Source organism: Lygodium microphyllum, chromosome 6, assembly GCF_053477565.2.
Source record: "Lygodium microphyllum isolate KBCC chromosome 6, Lygodium_microphyllum_v1.1.10, whole genome shotgun sequence".
Taxonomy (NCBI): Eukaryota; Viridiplantae; Streptophyta; class Polypodiopsida; order Schizaeales; family Lygodiaceae; genus Lygodium; species Lygodium microphyllum.
In genome coordinates this window covers 73,729,058-73,755,246 of record NC_141140.1, presented here as the reverse complement: position 1 = coordinate 73,755,246, position 26,189 = coordinate 73,729,058, and positions in this window count along the sequence as shown.

The following is a 26,189-nucleotide window of genomic DNA, read 5'->3' as shown; positions in this document are numbered from 1 at the left end:
TGACCCTAGAGGGGGTGCTAGAGGTATGGCTCAAGAGTTGTGCCAATACTAGTCATTTTGATCTATGATCTAGGGGGATGCCTTCTTACGTGCATGATGAGAGACAAGATGATGCTATGGGTGTTTGATCCGGGTGGTGCATTGGTGGCACGTATCGGAGGATGTGTAGGTTTAAAGGGAGTGGATGTCGGGGTGCTATGCGGACATAATGTGAAAAACTCTAGAGTGCATCCTCATTCGGGCTTTCTTATTAATCTAGAGAGGCAATGCCATATTAGTCATTAGTGTCATAGTATGTATGGTCCAAAAATATGAGATTTTTGAATAATTTTAGCCTATTTTTGATATTTTGGATATTATTTCTTGTAAATATCCTAAAAAGCTGTAGAAAACTTCTAGAATAGAGTGACATGCAAAAAACAAGTTACTTTTTCAACTAGTTTTGGAGATTTCATGCAAAAAGAAGGTCTTCCAAAATCGTGCGGCGCATGATCACAATTTACAGGCAGCAAACGACACTCTGAACTGGGAGAAGAAGAAGGAGAGGTATGGGAGAATTTTGAGTAGGTGTCTTGCAGTTTTACCCCCCTTTTGTGCCAATAGAACCATCAGATTTGCGGTTTGAGCAGTAGAGAAGAAGCTAATATTTGGTACGTGTTTTTGGTCTTCTAGGGAGCTCCATGAGATCTAATGCTTGGAGATTGCTTCTAAGTAGTCCCACACAAGGATTTGATTCATCTTCTCATGTTCTATCAATACATAGTGCTTTGATTCATTGTGCTTTGTCTTTATCTTGTGTACTTCTTATCTATTCTTTTTCTTCTCTTCTATCTCTTATTCTCTACTTCCTTCTCTCTTTGAACCCCCATGGATATGACCTTTTGACTAAAACCCCTCCGACAACTGGCTGCTAGGCACAAGCGCCTTTACCCCCAACACTTTTGGCTTAACTACACTTTTCGTAGGAATTTTTTACCACATACACCAAAAATATGAAACCACAACTTGGTAAGATATATAATTATAACATAACAATGACACATAACTTTTGGAGGCACATAACAAACAACATTGCTAAGTGTTCCTTCAAGTCAAGTGTGATATATAGCAAAAGAACATAAAAGATGTATGCTTATCAATGCTTTTTCTTAACAATTTATAGAAAAAATGATAATTTTTAGTTGAGGGAGCACCAATAGCTTTTAAATGGCAAACATGTCTATATTGAGCCATTATTCTATGTAGAATAAATGTGCTCAAATTTTGCAACAATAGACATTTACATTACTAATTAGTTATTGAAAGCCATGATGTGAATGCTTAAGAATGGAAAAGACGAGACATTGAATTAGCAAGAATTTTGTACATACTTAGAGTTATAATACTCTCAAATGCAGTTCCATTTGTCTTTGATTAGATGTATTTTGAAATTTTATATTTGGCATTAGCCTTTACCATGCTTCAGTCTTCCCTTTATCTTCCAAAAAGTAATAAAAACACAATCAGTTGAACCATTATTTGTTACATATTTGTGATGTAAATGCATTATGATGCATGCCAATATTAGGGATGGACAAGAATTGAGTGTTTGGAGCAAGTTTCCATCATCACACTTGTCACCAATAGTTGCTATTGCAACCCCACCACCATGGCCATCATTATACTACTGCTATTCACCCATTAGATGGCCTAACCTTGATTTGTCTCACTCGTAAGGGGGACCTTGGCATTATATCTCAAATTTATCTCATTAAAAATTCAGTAACCTAGTATATGTGTGTAAAGAAAGGAGTGCATTTTACACCAACAAGAAATTTGATCGATGCTTTGATGCATATTTAGGTGACTGCAATAGCATTTGTGAGTGTTGAAATGATCCAGTTTAAATTTGTTGGAGACATAATGGGAACATGGAAGGATGTGGTGCACTTTCCAATCATTAGAGGAAGTTGTTGTATGTGTGGCTACAATGGTATTAACCTAGGTCCCAATGTGCAATTTGAGAATAGAGGTGTGTGATTAAGAGAAAAGGGTACAACTTAAGGCTTGAGGGGCAACTATATCAAGTGCAACTACATAGTAGGGCCCTAATGATGATGAAAGTAAGTAAATGCATGCCCTTATGGCACAAAAGATTAGAGCATTTTAACTCTTGGCATAACAAAAGAAATGAAGGAAAGAGAGATGGTCATTAGAATGGAGGAAGTTGATTTGGAAAGAGAAGAAGCATGCCCAGAATGCACTCTTTGAAAGATGCAGAGATAGCTCTTTGGAGGAATGACGTGATTCTATTAGAAAGAGAAGTGTGGAGCTTATGCATATGGAACTATGTGGACCTATGAAGAATTATTAGTTAAGGGGGAATATAATTTTATTGTTGTTGATGACTTCAATAGAAAGTTGTTTGTCATGGACTTGAGGCACAAAGAGTGAGGCATGTGAGGAAATAATGTAGCATGAGAATCAACATATAGTGAGGATTAGGACGTGTGTAGAACTCTAAGAAAAAACCTTCAACTATCACCTAGTTTCAATCACTTGCACTTGAGAGGTGGTTGGCAAGTTGGAGGTTCATGAAAGGTGTCATTAAGTGTGAAATCAAGGTTCTCAACAAGTTTTTTGAGTGCTATTGAGATAGGTGGTTAGAGAGGAGTTATTTCTTTGTCAGTTGAGAAGTTAGGACAAAGCTTAACAGTTTAATTTAAATTAAGGAATCTCAATAGTTACACATGCATGGACCATTATGCAGTTGCTAATCATCCATCGGAAACCATCTGTGACCGACTCCTAGAAGAGCACCTCCTAACCCACCCGTATCAAGATATAATTCTGACTAAGGAGGAGTTACACATTGCTAGCCGAGTAAACTCCGGTGACTTCCTCATGGATGTTCTCACCTACATCACTCAAGCACGCATTCGCCCTTTTGACATGGACCACTCTGCTAGTTTAGAATACAATCCAAATTTCTATACTTGGCTCATATGGAAGTAAAGCCCCACGAACACACGCTAAATGCCTCTCAACCTCTAATCCTAGGAAGAATTCTTCTCATTCCCAAGGGGGGAGGGGGTAAGGTGAAGTAAGGTGAAATCAAGGAAAAGTGTCATAAAAATTTGGAAATGAATAGAGCTGCTCGAATATGCTTAAAGCATGTCCTTCTTTTCATAAAAGCATGATCAACTCCTGTTTATCTTCCAGCAAGAAAATGTCTTAAGAATGCTAATGGTGAACCATGATATATGATAGGAACCTAAAATGGCAGGGAAAGATAAAGGTAGCAAGCTTCCATTCATGGAGGAATAGCAAGCTAAGTATGGCTTGACGGTAGAAAGGAGGGGCTACAACCAGTTCACATTCAAGCACACCATGAACCTAGAAGACACTATCATGGAAGAGCAGCCCATAAAACAAATCGTGGACCAGTGCAGCCTATAGAAGTACGTAGAGAAGGTCGGGTAGCTTCCTACGTGCATCATAGTATAGAACTAACTGTCCTTTCTTAAAGATATATTTCTTCACTTTTAAATCATGCAATTTCTTCATTCAACGCTCAGCCACTTCCTGGTGCAACAAAATTCGCAATTTAATCTCATCGAGGTGTGCCAGAGTCGTAAAACGCGCTCTAAGAGGGCATCCCCATCACCCAAAGAATGATTAATTGCAAATCTTATGGTCGACAACTCAATTTCTAAGGGCAAGTGACACTCCTCCCCATAAACTAATTTGAATGGGGTGTGGCCAGTGGCTCGCTTGAACGTCGTGTTATACGCCCATACTACCATATATAATTTTGTATCCCAGTCCCATTTCTTTTCGAAGACTATCTTGGATAGGATACCCACAAGCTGCTTATTGGTACTTTCAACTTGTCCATTTTCTTGCGGATTATAGGGGGTCGTCTTATTATGCTTGATTTTCCATGCTTCAGTTAGGATTTTAATTACCTTGTTCAAAAAATGGGTTCCACGGCCCAATATTATTTCTTTTGGCAGACCAAAACGACATACTATTTACTCCAATAGGAAACTGGTGGTTTCCTTTGCATCGTCTTTCCGTGTTGCATGTGCTTCTGACCACTTAGTAAAATAATCAGTCGCTACGATAATATATTTTTTTTGTGCAGTGGACGACGAAGTAATAGGGCCCACAAAGTCGATTTTCCACTTCTCGAACGGAAGGATCGCCATAATAGGAGTGAGTGGTCGCTTCCTATTCTCTCGGCTATCATGTCATTGACAAATGTTGCACCTTTTCACGTACTCGAATGCATCTTGGAAAATGGCTGGCCACCAATATCCCACCCTCAAGGCTTTTTTTGCAATTAACCGCCTAGCAAAATGACCTCCGCAAGCAGAGTCATGGCACTCTTCTAAGATGAAAGAGACCTCGTCAGACATTACGCATCGGTGATAGATATCATCTACCCCTTGCCAATACAATGTGCCTGCAATTATTGTGAAATTTAAAGCTTGCTGCTTGATCTTTCGCTTTTCTAACTTAGATAGACTAGCTCTAGTCTCTCCTGTCTCGACAAATAATGTGTTATCGCCACATACCAGGAGGGAATAGATGTCGTGTCAATCTTGAACAATGAGTCCCAATCACTACCTTCAACCAGAGCTTCCTTTGACTCCCCAAAGTCCACAAGGCACTCTACGATACCCTGCAACCTGGGTGGCTTACTCTTAACCTCATAGTCAAACTCCTGCAAAGTGATTAACCACTTTGCCAAATGGTCAGGCGGTTGTAACTTATTCATCGGCAGTCGTAGTCCTTTTGCCTTCGTATAAAGGAAAACCTTCTCATAAAGGATGTAGTTCCTGAACTTTTTAGTTGAAAAGACCATCGCAAGGCACAACTTTTCCATATAAGTATAATTAATTTTGAATACACCCATGGCAAAAGCAATCGGGTGATACCACTTCTCTTCCCACATCTGTGCTAAACAACAACTAATGCTATGCATAGTAATTGCTGAAAAGATATAAAAAATTTCGCCCCTCTTTGGTGCTTTCAGCACAAGTGCTCTTATGAGTTCCTATTTTACATCCTCGAAAGCCACCTTACAAGGGCACTCCACATAAACAAACAATTGAAGGATAACATATTTGTCAATGGCAATGCTCTTTCTGCCAGTGTTTATGAACCATTGATAATATCCAACTGATGACAGAAAGCTATGGACTTCTTTGGGGATACGTGGCAGACTCATGGCGACTATAGCTTTGATCTTTTCAGGATCCGTCGCAATCCCTACTGAGCTAACTACATGGCCCAGCAGGAGCCCATAAGGTACGACAAAAACACACTTCCTCGGATTGAGAGCTATGCAAAATTGTCTCCATCGCTCAAAACATTTTTGTAAAATAATCAACTGCCTCTCTCTCACAGTGGCTGCCCTTAAGTCTCAATAAATATCTTCAGTTTCTTAGGGGAAATGTTGCCAAAGGTCTTATCGGCAGTTCGTTGCTAAGAACTAGGTGCATTGCATAGACCAAATGCCATCACATGATACGCAAAGGTCCCGAAGACTATTATGAACGTCGTTTTGAGCTTATCCTCTTCTACAATCACCATCTGATTATAGCCTGCAAAACTGTCCATGAATGAATATATCTCCCTACCCACCAATTGATCCAGGATTTGGTCGATAAAGGGCAGTGGGTAGTAATCTTTAACTATTTGCTTGTTCAACTCTCGAAAGCCCACACACAGTCGGATTTGATTATTTTTCTTATTCCTGATCACAATTGGTGAACACCATTCAGTATGATGCACAGGGAAGATCAAACCCACTTTCCGTAATTTCTGTAACTCCTCAAACAGCCCATCTTGCAACTCAAACGGCATACGCCTGACTTTTTGTTGCACAGGACAACTTCTTTCCTTCAACGGAATTGTATGGACAGTGAGGTTGGGAGGAATGCCCCTAAGTTCATCGTAACTCCAAGCAAAAATATCGTGAAACTCTTGGATCAGAGTGACATAATCCTCTCATTCCTCCACACTAAGCATGGACCCTAGCTTTATTGGCCACTCATCGTCTGGCGTACCAAGGTCTAGCTCGATAACATTCACGTCCCTTATTCTATCTTGAGCTTTTAATGGCTCATTCAACGTTACTTAATAGACTTCTTCGGTGGTCGATCCCTCTTTGGATTCGTCAGTCGACAATGTCTCACTTTCAGACACATCTTCCATTGTCTCTAACTTTGTAGAAGACAGGGGAGCTCGCTCACTTTGAGGTGATTCAGGATATACATCGACTATCACACATCTAGCACCTTTGCCAAATATCAATCTACCAGCGATCTACTTGAAATCTGCTTGTAAAATCCAAGGTCGACCAAGCAATACTGGACGTCTTGCAAATCGGATTACCCGAAAGTCCAACAGGCATTCTACGTTGGCAATTGTCATGTGGACTTTAGTAATGTAACCCTCCAGCTATCTCAAACTATCTTCAACCATTCGAAGGATTGTGGAGGCATCTTTCTGAATCACAAGATCCAACCTCTCCATCAATTCAAAACTCATAATATTAACCAAGGATCCTGTGTCGATGATAGCATTATCCACTAGAATCCCATCAACATAGGCTGCAACCCTTGGGCAGTGCTTTTCGGCATGTTCAAACCAGTCATCCCCTACCCGTGCTATGCTTAAGGGTTCTATGATATAACCCATACGCAAGATCTTTTTGAATTCTTTGCATACTCCTAGCGACAGCTTGATTAGCTGCAAAAGATTCACGTCTAGTTTAACATCGCAAAGGGAGCTAGGTAAATCAAATTCGTGATAATTCGCTAAAGCTCACTTCTCATGCTAAACCATCCGCTCTTTAGGATGTTGCACCGGCTTTATTGCCTCTTTTTTAACTCTCACCTTCTTTCTCGATACCTCTTTATCTCTCTTGACGTTAGCCTTACTCTCTAGGGGCTTTAGAGGTCCCCCTTCCTTGTCAGGATTTAGAATTTGCATTCCTTTATCACCCTGCCTAAGGTTTTCGTCAACAGGTTTTACATTATTTTTGTCGCCTTCTCTATGTTTTTGACCTCTTGTTATGGCACATAGGCTAGAAGCTTTAGTGCCATTAACTTGCACAGCCTCGATGAGGCTCACCCCACTGCCGCCTGGAAGTTCCTCGACAATAGCCTTACCCCTTTGGAGTATTTGTTTCGGCCCATCATCCTGCTGAAAATTGTTTCCTTGCACACGATGATTAACAGGCTCTGGTTGCCGGCTGCCTTGCTAGAGGAAACAGATCTTGCTCCAATAGGTGGTTGCTAAATGACCGGACTTCCCACAAATGTCACACTTGACATTTGGGCAATTACGTGGATAATGTTGCCCACCACACCATTTGTAGGTAGCTGAATCTAGAGGGTGCACCCTCTTCAGGGCATTGACTCCCTATCATATTCTGTTGTTTCTTTAAGAAATTAACATCAATGGCTATTTGCCGAGATCATATCCGTGTAGTGCTTCATCATGTCCTTGACTTCGCTAAGGACATTTGAAGAACTCAACTCATAGCCCTGATCATCTACCCGTCGGTCCCTTGGTCACACAATTTGATTAGGCATTGGTTGCATTGGTTGCTAACCCATAGGAACAACATTAGGGTTCGCTGCTTGGCTTCCCACATTTGGAGGCATCTGACTAGCCATAGGCATAGTCACACTAGGTGGAGCTAGCAATAAAGGCACATTCGGCACCATGTTCCCTCTCCCATTAGGGTTGGCCATCCCTATCCCTTGGCTTCCATTGCCATTGATCAATTGCGAATTATTTCCCAATGCTAGACCCATAGTGGGACTAATTTGAGAAGCATAGGCCACTTGCATACAGGATTCTATTTCTTGCGCTCGTCTAATGGCAATGTCTATATCCGCCAAGGTGACACTACTCAGCTGCACCTAGATGTTAAAATCAAGACCATGCAAGAAGTATTGTAACTAGGCAACATGTGGGATAGGGATAGAGGCATCCAATTTACGAAAAACCTCTTTGATCTTCTTGGCATATGCTCATATATCTTCATGCGGTTCTTGGCGTGTCAAATTCAACACGTGCATCCAATATTGGCCACCTCTCTCAAGGGTGAACTCCCTTCGCAAGGCTTCATAAAATAGATCCACGGTGGTTATGGTTCCAAGCTCAAGGCCGTGATACCATATAAATGCTCTTCCCTTCAGGGTCTTGTTAAAGAACATCATTAGATGCCCTTCCTCTTGGATGCGGCAATTAAACATCAGCTTTTGGAACTCCCTTATATGAAGCTCCGCATCCTCTTCCACTAACCCATTAAAAATGGGTAGGGGGAAACCTAAGGCTGGAAAATCCGCCATTCCCGCAGGAATTGCGATAGGTTGCGCCATGGCAATGATCGGATTTGCTAACGGAATCGGGACAGGCAAAGCTGTCACACCACTCAAAGTGGGCAGATTAATTGGGAGGGGGAAGTACTAGAACTTCCACCTCCTAACGGGCTTTGATTCACAAGCTAAGGTTACTAAGACCCTACCCTTGAATAGGTTTAGGAATACTCCTTTTAGGAGAATAACGGCTATTGATTTCGGCCCTCCGTCTAGCCCTCTCGGCTCTCTCCTGTTTTTGGAGTTCGGCTTGAGGGATCTCTTCAAAGGACATCAACTAACACGTAGATCCCAAGAGACCCTAGATTCAAAAACCACCACTTTGAGCCACACCCACTTATTATATTTTTCCATATTTTTCTAAGGCATATTCCTATTTTTCCTCTTTTTTTTTCATTTTTCTCTATTTTCCTCTATTTTTTCAATAAAAAATTGATATATTTTCATAGCTATGGCTCTTGATTCTTAGAATAGCAAAAATGTAGATTTTATTAGTATTTTATCCCATGTGTATTGGTTTATCCCACCCGAAAACACCAAAAATCCCATTTTCCTCATAAAAACCATGTTTTACAGGTTTCTAAAAATTATTTCCAGCATTTTGACTTTATGTTTCCTGATTTTTTCATCATGCAAGCATAGAACAAATAGTGAACAACATTTCTACCAATTTTCACTCCATAAGAACAACATTAGCTCAATCAAATGTCAAAACAAGCAATTTTCATTTGTAAAATAGAATTACCGGTCTTTTCCTTCTTTGCGGGTTTTAAAAACTGATGCGGGACTGCAGATCAGCCCTCATTCAAGGCTCAATCCACCTGCAAATAGCCAACTCTAGCCCTCCACCAATCCGAGAGTGATCCGGTGCCATGCCGGGCAAGTGGTCTTCAATCAGTCTTCAATCTTCTTCATGGGCATGATCTGCCTCTTAAGGGGAGAGAGAGGGAGGAGAGAGAAAGACTGATTTTGTATCTTAGCAACTGGGCTGCCATTGGAGGAGTGAAGACAAGCAATATGGAGCGAAGAAAGAATGTAGATCGGTCATTAGATCAATTGGGGGGGTTGTTTGCAGAGCCACCATAGCCCCTCTCCCACAAAAATCGGCGTGGTCTTCATGGCACCTTCTCCCTGATCAGCAGCCAAAAAAAAAGCGCCCCCCCACAAAAATCAAGTTTGCTTGGTCCCCCAAAGGGAGCCCCCAAAGGTCACATCCTTTGGGATCTCTCAAGTCCATTTCCACTTGACCTTTTGGGTCTTGGCCTCCGGAGCACTCCCAATCGATCGTTCGGCCTCGAATTTGGTCGTTGAAAAATTTTGGACATTTGTCTTGAAGTCCCCCATTGTTGGGCATCTCCTAGATTCTCATTTGACAGTTCGAAAATTATGAAAATTCACCGACCGCCGTCCAATGGGTCTTTAAAGCACTTTTGGGCATTGCCACTTAAAATCGTACTGATTGCATCTTCTGCCTTCGAGGAAGTCTATTTTCCCCTTGAAATTCAAAATTTTGGCTATTTTTAGGCACTTCTCAGTATCAAAAATCATATGTCAAGGTGGGATGGATGTTTTGAGTTTGTATACAAGCCCTTGCGGGGGATGGTGCAGGGTGGATCTGTCCTTGAAATTTAATATCATGTTGGACAAATCCTTGCTTGGAGGATGGCAAGTGGACAGATATGTCTTTGAAATTGACGATGGCGTTAGACGGATCCTTGCTTGGAGAATGGCAGGTGAACGGATCTGTCTTTCAAATTGACGATGGTGTTAGACGGATCCATCTTTTGGCCCTTCGTAATTGCCTTCTCATACGCTATTCCAAATGAGCTTCTTCATTCACTTTTTTATTGGGGCTACCTCTGTCTCTACCTCTACCTTATTTGGCCTGCATGGTGATGTTGTCGCATAAGTTGACCCCTCTCTTAGGCGGGTGCTAGTTCCAGGACACTTGCAGTTTTGAGCTGATGAAGGTTCAATGAGAAAGGGCAGACATGCGAGTTGATGATGATGGAGTCTCAAGGGAATCAGTCTTGGGAAGAAATGGATCACCCAGTTAAGGTGGTGGAGGCCAGGAGTGCATTGCATGGGGATGATGGGGCCTCCAAAGTTGGAGGATTGAAGCCTTGTTTGTACTTGGGAAGAAAAGAAGATGCACTACCTGGGGATGTGCCTACTTTTTTGTTGGTGCATTGTGCTTGTGCTAGTGGGACTGGGAGTTGGGTCGAATCACAAGCATGGGTGTTGTCCCTCACTTGAGGATCCAGTTTGTGCATAAGGGAGGTGCGGTGTGTGTAGCTTAGGGTGACATCTCTTAACCATAGGAAAGTGTTACCTCCCTAGGTATGTCTTGCCTTTGATGTGCCCTAAGCGTGAAGTAGGGAATCAAAATGAGGCTAGGGGTTTAGGGATGGAGCCGATCGACCTAAGCCAGCGGATGCACCTAACTTGAGAACCCCTAGGTGTAGTGACTATGGCCTGATATCGTTGCTTATCACCTTTGCTTTCTTTCTTCTTCTTCTCTTTAATATATATATATATATATATATATATAGCTATGGTGGTGCTCTTAGGTTGTACCATGGTCCTCTTTTGATGATGCATCATGGGGTGGCCTAAGGGATTTGCTAAAAAAGGCACAACTTTGCATGTAGCTCTTGATATTATCCCTGACGTTTAGAGGTGTGGTTGACAAAAAGGGGTGTCCACACCTGGTAAAACGGGAATCATTCATGTCTTTAAGCACCTTCATACAAAAAGAGGGTAACAATGTAGCCCTCATCATTAGCCGAGCCATGGCACAACTATCTATTCCTAGGTTGAGATAAAAAAAGAGTGGAGATAGGTGGGCCTCCTTGGTGGTGGCTGGTAGTTGCTTTAGTAGAAACCTAATGGTCCTAAGATAATTACAAGTTGTGATGAAAGTGGGTCTGGACATGATGAGAAATCCTCGAGGAAGCGCATGATTGAAGGATGGAGGTCTCCTACCTTGAAGGTTGGATTCTCTGCATTGGCATTATAGATTTTGGGGAAGTCATACCTACCATGCTCCTCCCTATTGTAGTCTACTCCATGCATGCAAGGGTAGGGCATGTAGATAGGATCGTTCCTCTCTTCAAGGAGTATGCCACAAAATGCCATCCATGCATCAAGGTTCGTGTCCCATATCCCCTTTGCCACTTGGGTTGTGCTTCAAAGCCTTGGACCCTGTCTTGGGAATCTCGTACACCTTGTCCGACCAATAGTCTGGAGCTTCCCGCCTCCATCATCACATGATCACTATGATCCGCTCTGTGACCCATCGATTTGGCAAGTTGTTGGCCATTTGAATTATTATGTCCACTACTTCCACTGATAGTAATTGGTTTAGGGCCCGTAGGTAGTTTGAATGGCTGTGCTTAGAGTTCTCCTTGCTCCCAAATGCTCATCTCCTGGGGCCAGTTGACAGGATAGCAATCCTCATGTTGCGGCATGGGCTCTCTAGGAAGCTATTGGGGTTGTGCTCTAGTTCTCTGTTGCACTTGGTCCACCAATTCTCATCTTCTTCTCCTAGTGACAATGATGTGCTCTGGTACTTGGTTGCCTTTCGGATCTTCTTGGGAATCATCTGGCAGTGGTGGGCTATGCTCTCAGGCTTGTTGCTCTTCTCCTAGCTCATGCTCAATATCCGGCCCTTCCTCTAGAGGTTGCTCCTATGGGGTCTGAGCTGGGGGTGGATGCGATGGCTCATGTTCTTCAAATCCTAACTCATTTAGCTCATTCGTGGAGAGCTAGCTTGCCTCAAATACTGGCATTGTTGTTTTCTTGTTAGTTACAAGCGCTCTTGGACTGCGAGGCTGTGTGTGGTGGTGGAGGTGTTTGTTGTATGTAGGAGGGTCTGGCTAGTACCATAGCTAGTGCCGACCCATTTTTGGTCCCATCACACCTTCCAACCACTATACATCAGTGCCATGTGACTAGCACTTAACTAGGAGGGGGTTAATGTTAACCTCAGCACAAGAAGAAAGCAGAAAAAGTGGAAAAACGAAAGTTGGGTCAACTAAAAGAGGTGGAGCAATAAGGGAAACGGCCGAAAGTGAAAGGTGTGGCCTCAAAAGCTAAGTCAAAGACAGAAGCACATTTTTAAAATGTAAAGGCATCACCAAAATTTTACAAAAGAGTGCCATGCTCTCTCTTGTGCAAATTGTAAAGGGTAGAAGGGCATGGGTAAAGAGAAAGAGCAACTAGAAGGGAATGGGAAAAGAAGACCTTGCATTGATGGTCGGTCATGTAAAAAAGGGGATGGGTGCCCAAAGGGATGAGCGCTTTGTATATAAACTCAAAAAGAGAATGAGAAGCTCATTCTTTTGGTGTGTGGTAAAGTGAACTCTTCTTCTTCTCTCCTTCTTCTCTCCTTCTCTTCTCTTGCTTGCTTTCTTGTGAGTGCTTGAGGGAGGGAGTGTGAGTGAGTGAGGGAGTGACTGTGTGAGGGTGAGGGATCTTGGAGGTGAAGCCCTCCACCATCTCCTCTCTTCTTCTTCTCTAATCTTCTCTCGTCTCGCACTATGGAGGATGGAGCTTGGAGGAAGAGGCTTGAGGATGCTTGAGCTTGCATCATGAATCATGGAGCTATCGGAGTGCTTGAGAGAGGAACTAGCTCAATCGGGCATCAAGGTAAGCTCACTACACTCGTAGAGAGGGATAGCACATCAAGTGTGTGAGAGCTAGCCATTAGTGCTCACTTGAAATGCTCAAAGGAATAAGCGATCCTTGGGTCTTAGTGGTTGAGCGAGAGCTCCCTTTACAAGGATTAGTTTGGATTGAATTTAAACAAGAATTTCATACTTGAGGATGATGGGATCTAAAATGGGCCGGCACTAGATATAGCACTAGCCAGACCTCTAACATGCATAAGACAACCCCACGATCTCGCGGCCAGGAGCATCTACAGGACACATTGCCCTGCCATCGTACGTACATTTTGCGTTTATATCGTGTTTTGTAGTCCAACCCTTAACCTTCTTAAACTCCTCAAAGGGAGACCCTACACATTTTGGTGTATTTCAACACGTAGAACAACATAGGAGGCACCCCTCGGCTGATTACCACGGCCCCACTGCGACCCTTCTACACCTTGGGGATTGGCCTCAAGATACATCGCTAACACATATAACACATACGAAACAGACTCCGCTCTTGGTACCAATATTATATCATTCCAAGAATGTATCAATCCTCACTTACTTGTCCCCTTGGACCCACCATCTAGACCTACAGCTTGGGTGCCTTACTCTCTCCAGCGTGGGTCATTTATACTTCAACCAATTGTTGTACATGCCAGGAATAGATACCATGTGTATATGATTCATGCAAAAGTGGATGATTTATTGTGCACAAAAAATTATGGTTTAAAATCAGTCTATGTGTCGTACAAAAACAATCCTTTTAATGAATTTTCACTAATACGCAATGCTGCGTTGTAGGAACCTACCACCAAGGCTAACCTTCGTGCTGCTAGGTCCATTATTTTCAAATAAATCCGCATCCTAAATGTTATACATAAAGAGAACAATCAGACTTTGCATTATTTCAGTGCTTAAACTAAGGTATAAAATCATCCTTCCCCTCACCGTTTAAATTTTGCTACGGTGCATAGGTGTAGGGGGTTTTTAATGTCATTTTTTGTATGTAAAAGCAATAAATACTCACTTTAACACAGAGGACAAGGGCCAAACTGAAGCTTAACCTCATGCTTTAGCCCCTCGAAATGTGTAGCAATTGTTTGAATTATAGTTGATCCATGTTTGAGAGGGTGAGATTCTCCTTGCCACAAGATAGCCATTCGTTTTGTGGGGGAAAATTATTGGTGAGAAACATGGTATCTCCTGGATCTCGATGACAAAGGAGCGTTTTGTGCGAATGTATTTATATGTAAAGCGAACTCATCTAGGGGCCAATCCCCAAGATATAGGAGAGCTAGAGTGGGGCCATGGGAATCAGCCGATGGGGTGCCTGCTATGTCTATGATACGTGGCATTTATTGCTAATATGTGTCAGATACCCCCTCTTAGAGGTTTTGGGGAAGGTGCCATTGGACTCTCATCCAGCTCTATAAACGCAATTTTAGATGTATCTAGTGTGCAATTAGTTATTACAAGCGCTCTTGGACCGCGAGGCCATGTGGTGGTGGAGGTGTCTGTTGTATGTAGGAGGGTCTGGCTAGTACCATAGCTAGTGCCGACCCATTTTTGGTCCCATCACACCTTTCAACCACTATACATCAGTGCCATGGGACTAGCACTTAATTAGGAGGGGGTTAATGTTAACCTCAGCACAAGAAGAAAGCAAAAAAAGTGGAAAAATGAAATTTGGGTCAACTAAAAGAGGTGGAGCAATAAGGAAAACGGCCGAAAGTGAAAGGGTGGCCTCAAAAGCTAAGTCAAAGACAGAAGTGCATTTTTAAAATGCAAAGGCATCACCAAAATTTTGCAAAAGAGTGCCATGCTCCCTCTTGTGCAAATTGTAAAGGGTAGAAGGGCATGGGTAAAGAGAAAGAGCAACTAGAAGGGAATGGGAAAAGAGGACCTTGCTATGATGTCGGTCATGTAAAAAAGGCGATGGGTGCCCAAAGGGATGAGGGCTTTGTATATAAACTCAAAAAGAGAATGAGAAGCTCATTCTTTTGGTGTTTTGTAGAGTGAACTCTTCTTCTTCTCTCCTTCTCTTCTCTTGCTTGCTTTCTTATGAGTGCTTGAGGGAGGGAGTGTGAGTGAGTGAGGGAGTGACTGTGTGAGGGTGAGGGATCTTGGAGGTGAAGCCCTCCACCATCTCCTCTCTTCTTCTTCTCTTATCTTCTCTCGTCTCGCACGTGGCTATGGAGGATGGATCTTGGAGGAAGAGGCTTGAGGATGCTTGAGTTTGCATCATGAATCATGGAGCTATCGGAGTGCTTGAGAGAGGAACCAACTCAATCGGGCATCAAGGTAAGCTCACTACACTCGTAGAGAGGGATAGCACGTCAAGTATGTGAGAGCTAGCCATTAGTGCTCACTTGAAAGGCTCGAAGGAATAAGCGGTCCTTGGGTCTTAGTGGTTGAGAGAGAGCTCCCTTTACAAGGATTAGTTTGGATTGAATTTAAACAAGAATTTCATACTTGAGGATGATGGGATCTAAAATGGGCCGACACTAGCTATAGCACTAGCCGGACCTCTAACATGCATAAGACAACCCCACGATCTCGCGGTCAGGAGCATCTACAGGACACATTGCCCTGCCATCGTACGTACATTTTGCGTTTATATCGTGCTTTGTAGTCCAACCCTTAGCCTTCTTATACTCCTCAGAGGGAGACCCTACACATTTTGGTGTATTTCAACACGTAGAACAACATAGGAGGCACCCCTCGGCTGATTGCCGCGGCCCCACTGCAACCCTTCTACACCTTGGGGATTGGCCCCAAGATACGTCGCTAACATATATAACACATACGAAATAGGCTCCCCTCTTGGTACCAATATTATATCGTTCCAGGAATGTATCAATCCTCACTTACTTGTCCCCTTGGACCCACCGTCTAGACCTACAGCTTGGGTGCCTTACTCTCTCCAGCGTGGGTCATTTATACTTCAACCAATTGCTGTGCATGCCAGGAATAGATACCATGTGTATATGATTCATGCAAAAGTGGATGATTTATTGTGCACAACAATTATGGTTTAAAATCAGCCTATGTGTCGTACAAAAACAATCCTTTTAATGAATTTTCGCTAATACTCAATAATGTGTTGTAGGGACCTAGCACCAAGGCTAACCTTCGTGCTGCTAGGTCCATTATTTTCAAATAAAACCACATCCTAAATGTTATACATAAAGAGAACAATTAGACTTTGCATTATTTCAGTGCTTAAACTAATGTATAACATCATCCTCCCCCTCACCGTTTAAATTTTGCTGCGGTGCATAGGTGTAGGGGGTTTTTTATGTCATTTTTTGTATGTAAAAGCAATAAATATGCACTTTAACACAAAAGAAAAGGGCCAAAATGAAGCTTAACCTCATGCTTCATCCCTGTCAGACATTCACATACATAGATCTTATTTTTCCATTATTTTCGAATGCAAGAAACCCATTTTTTCCTATTTTTTCCTATTTTTCCTATTTATTTTTAATAAAAAATAGGTATTTCCTAGTTTTTTTTTATAACTCATCATTTGAAATGAAACTCAGTATTTTTCATTATTTTATTTCATGTCCACTCATTTTTTTCCATTTAAAATCAAAGAAACTATTAATTTCCATCAAAATTAGTATTTTTTCGGGTTTTAAAAATTTATAATTGCTGTAAATCAATACGGGTTCTGCATAGCAGTGATTGCAGCCCTAAAACATAATGCAAGGAACATTCGAATAAAATTTCAGCCCATGTGCATACCATTTAGACTATGAACGATAAAAAACAAGCAAAATTCTTTCATAAAATAAAGCATACCGTCTTTTTACATGTTTCGAGTTTCTTGAATAATTAATTAGGAATGTATATCGACCCACCAGCCATGGATTTCAACATAGATCTTCAACTTTCAGTCTCCTTAGCCTCTAAGAACAATCCGGTGCCTCCCGGACAAGCATGCATCACCCGATTCTCTTCTTGATTCTTGCCACATGAAGTGCCTCTATGCAGGAGAGAGAGGGAGGAGAGAGAAATATTGGTTTTTTATCTCCACAACTAGGCAGCCATTAGAGGAGAGGAGACTGGTGATAGGAAGCGCAGATAGAGTGTAGATCAAGCCCAAGATCAGTTGGGTTGTTTGTTTACAGCCCCCATAGCCCCTCCTCTTCACCATGAATAATGGCACCTTCTCTCAGGATGCGCCTGTTAAAAACGGTGCCCCCTCTCCCCACGTTTTTTGATTTTTGGGCCTCCCCAAAGGGAGCCCCCAAGAGGCATGCCTTTTGGCACTCCTTAAGTTCATTTCCACTTGGCATTTTGGCCTTTGGCCTTTCGGGCACTCCCTCTTATGCGTCCAGTACCCGAATCGTGGTCTGAAAAATCCTGGGTGTCCGTCTTGAAGTCCTCCATTGCTGGGCATCTCCCATGGTCTCGTATGACACACCAAAAAATTATGAAAATTCACCAACTATCATCCCGCGGATCTTTTAAGCCTTTTCGGGCTTAAAATCGTACTAATTGCCACCACCGCCTTCAACGAAGTCTGTTTTTCTCTTGAAATTCGAAATTTTTGGCTATTTTTAAGCACTTCTCGGCATAAAAAATTATCTGTCATTGGTGACCACAGGATAGGGCGACTTAGTCCGTTGAATCCCATGAACAGATTTGCACATAAACACAACCACAAAGAGCATCAAGCTGATACAAAAAAGATGCACAACAAAACACATCATAGCTCTCACCCTACCCCATGTCAAAACCAAGGCATGATTCCATGAGGAGTAGGCCTAATATAATCAGATAGAAAGTCTAAAGGTAGTCACTAACCAACTCTCGCAACACAGCCAAGCTAAAAAGAACTATCAAAGAGGTCATCCTAAGTGGTGATTTGAACTACTTACCTAACTAAGGACAACTCAACTAGGAGCTTCTACTAGACGAGAACTCCTATAGTCTGATCAAGAAATAGTTTCTTTTAGCACATTCCTCTTTTAGCCTCTTTTTTTCCATACTTGGGCATGTAAAAAGGAGGGAGCTGAGCGTAGGGACCCAAGGAGAACAGGGCATTGGCCTAAGGTCCTGTCTCGGTACCCAAGAACCTACCAAGCCCTCGCAAGGCGACACTGAATCCTTTTCTAACACTCCTTTTATTTTCGCTCCAACCTTCTTGTATTCTTTGTTTTTTTCAGCTAGATGCCACCCCTAGGAAGACAAGGCATCGGCCCTGGGTCTTGTCTCGTCCCCAGGGACCTATCAGGCCTTCACACGGCGATAAACAACAGCTCAAGGATTTTTCTTTCCTTCCTTTTCTATTTTTATAGTGGTTAGAATCCCTTTTTACACACCTTCCTATATTCATATATTATCTTTCAGATATCTAGGGTTTTGCCTCTTTCCATCATTATTGTAGTAGGCTTCTCTAACTGCCTCACAACTAACAGGAACTCCTAGAACGGTCGCCTAGCAGGTCAGCAGAACAGGGTCACTAGAATTGCCTTCTAAAACATGTCTTTCAATGCCTGACAATGCCTTTGCAGAAGGCAATAACTACTCAGACCTCCCCCAAACATACAAAGCCAAAACCTGGGACTTCATGCCTTGAGTGCCAGTCCCCAATAAACAAAATAAAGTAACCCTTACAGACATATATCATTAATTGTTTAAGGGAAAAGACTCGATAAGGAGACGAAACCACCTGGAATGGCCACAAGAAGCTCCTTCGCAGCAAAGGCTCCCTCTAGCAACTTCGTCAACCTGTATGATGCAATCACTACAACCAAAAACCATTAACTATACCCACACCAAATAGACATAGGGCCCTCTTGGCCTAAAGAAATGACACATTTAACTGCAAACTAGTTGGCCCTCTTGGCCTAAAGAAATCAAGCAAACTAACTCATATAGATCCCTCCTTGGAAGAAGGCAGATATACGAAAATATACTCTATTCCAAGGGGAAAAATAGGGCTCTCAGCCCTAAACTAAATGCATCAAGTTGTGACCCATACCTCTTGCATATATAGCAAGAGACGTATGCATAACATGTCATTTGATCAACCTATGGGTCCAGGATAATAGGGTGGGTCTTGGCCACTCTTCGCATTACCCATATCAACCATCGCCGCCATATAATGTGTGGTCTGATAACATTCCCCACAAGCGACCACGTCTCGTCTCATTATCAAGAGTGACATCCGGACTAGGACCACAGTTGAAGAAGAGGTCCTCTTCATAAGCAAAATTGGCTAATGAATCCGCAAACTGATTCCAATAACATGGAACGAGCTGAAGAGATACGCTCTCAAATTCATCAAGTAGGGTTATAGCAGTTCGATGATACATACGAAGGATGGGATTCCAAACTGTATATGTCCCATTAAGTTGATTTAAGATCAGCTGGGAATCCCCCTTTACCAATAACCGCCGAACACCACCTGTCTTGGAAATATTCAGCCCTATCATCAAGGTTGTATACTCTACCATGTTGTTAGTGAATCCTACCCCGAGATGAATAGCTAATTTCATTGCAACTCTACATCGGGGATCTCGGATAACTACTCCAACACTTCCTTTTTTATTAGGGCCTCGGGATGCTCCATCGAAGTATAACGTATACGTCCATAATGGGTTTACACAGCTAGCCATTAAGAACTCCCCTATTCATAATTATGATAGTCAAAATTCAACATATTGAGAGGGTGAACTGATCGCTCTATCCCACCTTCTTCATTAAACTCAATAGGGATTCTTGTCAAAATCTGCAAACAATGATGGCAGAAAACTTTGATCTCCCACACAAAGGTGTTGAGATAGCAAGCTCAACACGTGCGGAAATTGATGATGGACCGCCTAGCTAGATGAGTCCGCACATCTATACTTAACATGTTGGTGGTCATTATGATACTCTCATAGCCACTGACTTATCATTTATTATATTTAGTTACACCTACCTACAGCTGGCAAAGATATAATGCCAGTCGATTAGTGTAGTCGATTATGCACTATTTGACTTAGAAGGCCACTTTTCTTTATGTTATATCTTATCTATACTTTGTATACATTGTATAGTGTGTGGAAGAAGAAGAAGAAACTAGTAAGAAAACGTTTTGGCCTCCATCTCTCTTCTTGTGTTCTTGAGTGAGCTTCCTCTTGTGTATACAGTGTGTGTTTGGCGTAGTAGCTCAAGCACATCCCCCCATCACGCGATTCTTGACATGATATCAGAGCCGCACCATTGAGAGAGTCTGATTTTGAAGGCTGAAGTGAAGGAGAAGAAGCAAAGTTCGAGCAAGCAAGCAATGGGTAAGAAGCTCTTCCATTCTTCCACTCTCTCTCTTGGATAGTGCTTGTGGAGGCACCGGAAGCAAGATCAAGCAAAAATCTCAGATTGCTGTGAGCTTTGGTGTGCGAGCAAATCACTGTATATTCTGCAGATTTTTCCTTCAGGGCTCTCCCACAGTTATTTTGGGTGTTTGATGCTGTTTCAGGCCCCGTTTTAGAGCCGCAAGGTTACAGACAGCAGTTTTAGGGTACACTGTGATTTCAGCTATATTGGCCGAAAGTGGGTGCACATGTTACAGATTGCAAATCTGTAAATTTTGAGGTGTTTGCAAGAAGCAAACATAAGGTTTATGTGCAAACATATTGCATATTACATGTACTATTGAGAAATCAGTGAAAAAGGTTGCTTGTTATATTGCTATGCACGTGTTGTGAAAGATTGCAGGAGACTAGCTTGCTGTGTTGTATCTTTGTTTGTGATAATAGCAGAGAACAGTGGAAATCCCATTATTGAGAAGCTCAACAAGAACAACTACCCTTCATAGAAGTTTCGTGTGACGAACTTCCTCATTGGAAAGGGCCTTTATGAGTTTGTTTCAAGTGAAGAAAATGAGCCAGAGCTTGGTATCTCTTCGACTGCAGATGAGTTAAAAGCATGGAAAGAGTGGAATGCAAAAGACAAAAAGGTGATGTACTGGCTATCTGCAGTCATTGATAATACTATGCTGGGACATATCAGGAATACATAAACCTCACATGCAGCTTGGACAATTTTTGAGAGCATGTTTTCAGTAAATACAAAGGCACGAAAGATTCAACTCAAGCAAGAGTTGAATGCCTTGAAGAAAGGGAAAATGTCTATCAATGAGTATGTGTTGAAGGTGAGGAGCATTGCAGATGCTTTAGCAGTGATTGATGCAATGCCGGATGATGATGATTTGGTTTCATCCACTCTGAGTGGCCTTAACAATGAGAAGGCATGGAAATCATTTGTTACTTCAGTATATATACGGAAGCCATTTCCAGATTTTGATGAACTGATCTCTCTCATGATTACTGAAGAGATCAATATACAGGGTGATTCGTCTGAAAGAAATGGTGAATAGGTGCAAGCATTTTACTCAAGTTCAGGAAGGAAACGTGATAGATCCTCTTCGAGAGGCCGTGGTATGCGACGTGCTGGCAATAACCAGCAAAATAAGTTCAATCAATAGTTTGGTGAAATGCAGGTTTTTGGAGGCAGAAGAAACTTTAGAGGTAGGGGGAGCTCTAGAGGAAGAGGTGGATGGCAGAATAGAGGTTCTGAAAACTTTGCTATTGTTTGCCATTATTGTGTCAAAACAGGCCATATTACAGCCCATTGCTATGCAAAGAAGGATGATATTCGCAGTGGTAAATTGCAGCAAGGAAACTATGCATCATCTTCACGATAGAATGAATACAAAAATGAGCATCTATTTGTTATGCAGCATACGATGAATGTAATTACAGGAAAGGGGACACATGATGATATATGGTATGTCGATTTAGGTACATCTAATCATATGACCAGTCATGTTGAATGGTTTGGAGAGATGCAAGACTTACGAAGCCCAGGTTATGTGTCATGCCACCCAATTTCACACATTGGAAAGGTTCCCTTGTCCTTGCATGATGGCCAGACAAAGAGTCTGACAGATGTATTACATGTGCCATCAATTACAAAGAATCTAGTGTTTGTTGGCCAAATGGTAGAGCAGGGGTTTTAGGTCCGATTCAATGCAAAAGGTTATTTTGTAGAAGACTTTAATGATAGATACAAGTTGGTCACAAAAGGAAGTAGAGTTAGCCAAATGTTCACTTTAGATACTAGAATTCCTGCAATGGATGCTGCTATGTATGCTAAAGGAAAATGAGTAGCTGCAGATATTGAAATATAGAATAAACGTATTGGATATGCAAATGTGCAAAGGCTGAAATTAATGCAGTCCAGAGGATTGGTTACAGGGTTGCCTTCTTTTAGAGTTGCAGAATTGCATAAAGTCTGTGAAGCATGCCAGTTTGGTAAGTAGGCGAGACATCCCTTCTCGCATGATAGAGAAGTGAGCAGAAATATACTTGATGTAGTACATATAGATGTTTGGGGTCCTACACAGAATGTATCTCTTGGTGGCAACAAATACTTTGTCACATTTATTGATGACTGTTCAAGGAAGCTATGGGTATACTTCATGAAGGAAAAGAGTGACGTGTTTGAGCACTTTAAATAGTGTCAATGTCAACCAAAGCGACACTACTAAGCTGCACCTGGATATTGAAATCCAATCCATGTAGGAAATATTGCAACTGTGCAGTGGCTGGAATGGGGATATAAGTATTAAGTTTGTGAAGAACTTGCTTTAGTTTCTTGGCATAGGCCTGTACATTCTCATTTGGTTCTTGGCGTGTTACATTCAATACACAACCAATACTGTCCACCCTTCTCAGGAGCAAACTCTCTACGGAAAGCCGTAAAGAATTGAGCACTACTAGTTATGGTTCCGGCTTTTAGATCGTGATACCATACTACTGCTCTTCCTTTTAACATCATGTTGAAGAACATCATCAGGTGTCCTTCATCTTGGATCCGATAGTTGAACATGAGCATTTAAAACTCCTTAATATGGAGTTCTCCATCTTCTTTTGCTAACCCATGGAAAATGGGCAAAGGTGCTCCTAATGCCGGTAAATCCAGTGTACCTACTAGTATTGCAATGGGTTGTGCCATTGCTATAGCCGGATTGACAACAAGAGTTTGTGTAGGTATAACTACACCCCCACTTGTTGTGGGTTGATTAATTGGGGGTAGGGAAGTACTTAGACTTCCACTTGCACTCGAAGAGCTAGTCATAACACTTAGGTTACTAGAACCGTTGCCACTTATTCGTAGTGGGCTGCTTCTTTGAGAAGAATAGCGTATTAAAATCTCCAACCGCCCTCTAACCCTCTCAGCACATTCTGCTTTTTGTATTTCGGCTTGACAGTCCTTGTCAATGGACATAAACCAAAAATTTTGTCCCTAAAAACTCTAGATTCGAGAACCACCACTTGCTGGCAGCTCCTAGCAGATGCACCACTGATGGGATCTAAAATGAGCTGGCACTGGCTATAGCACTAGCCGGACCTCTAACATGCATAAGACAACCCCATGACCTCGCGGTTAGGAGCGTCTACAGGACACATTACCCTACCATCATCGTACATACATTTTGCATTTGTATCGTGTTTTGTAGTCCAATCCTTAACCTTCTCAAACTCCTCAGAGGGAGACCCTACACATTTTGGTGTATTTCACCACGTAGAACAACATAGGAGGCACCCCTCGGCTGATTGCCGCGGCCCCACTACGACCCTCCTACACCTTGGGGATTGGCCCCAAGATGCATCGCTAACATATATAACACATACGAAATAGAATCCGCTTTTGGTACCAATATTATATCATTCCAAGAATGTACAAATCCTCACTTACTTGTCCCCTTGGACCTACCCTCTAGACCTACAGCTTGGGTGCCTTACTCTCTCCAGTGTGGGTCATTTATACTTCAACCAATTGTTGTGCTTGCCAGGAATATATACTATGTGTATATGATTCATGCAAAAGTGGATGATTTATTATGCACAAAAAATTATGGTTTAAAATAAGCCTATGTGTCGTGCAAAAACATCCCTTTTAATGAATTTTCGCTAATACCCAATGTTGCATTGTAGGAACCTAGCACCAAGGCTAACCCTCGTGCTGCTAGGTCCATTATTTTCAAATAAAATTGCATCCTAAATGTTATGCATAAAGAGAACAATCAGACTTTGCATTATTTCAGCACTTAAACTAAGATATAACATCATCCTCCCCCTCACCGTTTAAATTTTGCTGCAGTGCATAAGTGTAGGGGGGGTTTTATGTCTGTTTTGTATGTAAAAGCAATAAATACGCAGTTTAACACAAAGAAAAAGGGCCAAATTGAAGCTGAACCTCATGCTTCAGCCCCGTTAGACATTCACATACATAGATCTTATTTTTTCATTTTTTTAAACGCAAGAAATCCATTTTTTTCTATTTTTCTCTATTTTTTCTAATTATTTTTAATAGAAAATATGTATTTTTTGTTTTTTTTATAACTCATCATTTTAACTAAAACTCGACATTTTTCCTTATTTTATCCCATATCCACTCATTTTTTTCCATTTAAAATCAAAGAAATTATATAATTCCATCAAAATTAGTGTTTTTTAGGGTTTTAAAAATTTATACTTGCTGTAAATCAATATGGGTTCTACATAATAGTGATTGCAGCCCTCAAACATAATAAAAAGAAAAATTCAAATAAAATTTCAGCCCATGTGCACACCATTTAGACCATGAACGATCAAAAACAAGCAAAATTCTTTCGCATACCGCCTTTTTGCGTGTTTCGGGTTTCTTGAATAATTTATTGGGACTGTGTATTGAGCCACCAGCCATGGATTTCAGCATAGATCTTCAACCTTCAGCCTCCTCAGTCTCTTGGAACAATCTGGTGCCTCCCGGACAAGCATACATCACCCGACTCTCTTCTTGATTCTTGCCACATGAAGTGCCTCTATGCAGGAGAGAGAGGGAGGAGAGAGAAAGACTGCTTTTTCATCTCCACAACCAGGCAGCCATTGGAGGAGTGGAGACTGGCGATAGGAAGCATAGACATAGTGTAGAACAGGCCCAAGATCAGTTGGGGGGTTGTTTACAGCATGTGAGAAAGGGAGATGCAGGGTTGGTCATCATAGTCATCTATGTGGATGACTTGATTGTTACAGGTGACAGTGACAATGGGATTTCTGAAGTTAAGGACTTCTTGAAGAAGAAGTTTGAGATAAAAGATTTGGGTGAGTTGAGATACTTTCTTGGTATTGAGGTGATTAGATGTGATGATGGTATATGGCTATCCCAAAGGCAGTATGGCTTGGATATGTTATCCAAGTATGGTATGACAGCATGTAAGCCTCTTTCAGTACCATTGGAGAAAAATGTGAAGTTGAGTGCTGATGTTGGAGATGAGATAGAAGACCCTACTATGTTCAGGAGGATAGTAGGGAGTTTGATTTACATAACTATCACAAGGCCAGAATTGAGCTATGTTGTTGGCCTTGTCAATTAATTTATGCAGATGCCTAGAAACTCTCATTTGGATGTAGTTAGACATATATTGAGGTACGTGAAGTCCACTTTACATTATGGACATTTTTATGAGGCAGGTAAGGATGTACAAGTCTTTGGATACACAGATGCAGATTGGGTTGGTAGCATGTCAGATAAAAGATCTACAACTGGAATCATGTTTTCCCTTGGTAGTGCAGCAGTTACATGGAGCTGCAAAAAGCAACCTACAATTGCTTTATCAAGTACAGAGGCTGAGTATAGAGGTGCTACTATGGCAACATGTGAGGTGGTATGGTTGCAAAAGTTATTAGGTGATTTGGATGTGCAGGGAGATGGTCCAGTTGTCATCCATTGTGACAACATGAGCAGCATACAACTAGCTAGGAATCCAGTGTTCCATGCTAGGACAAAACACATTGAGGTGCACTACCACTTTGTGAGAGAGAAGGTACTTGCATGAGAGATTGACTTGGTATATGTTAGTACACAGGATCAGATAGCTGACATTTTCACAAAGACATTGGGTGCAGAGAAGCTTCGAAAGTTCCGAAGCTTACTTGGAGTTGTAGAGATAGAGTTGAGCTTGAGGGGGAGTGTTGAGATGGCAAGCTCAACACGTGCGGACATTGATGATGGGCCGCTTGGCTAGATGGCTCCGCACTTATACACTTAGCATGTTGGTGGTCATTATGATACTCACATGGCCATTGACTTATCACTTATTATATTT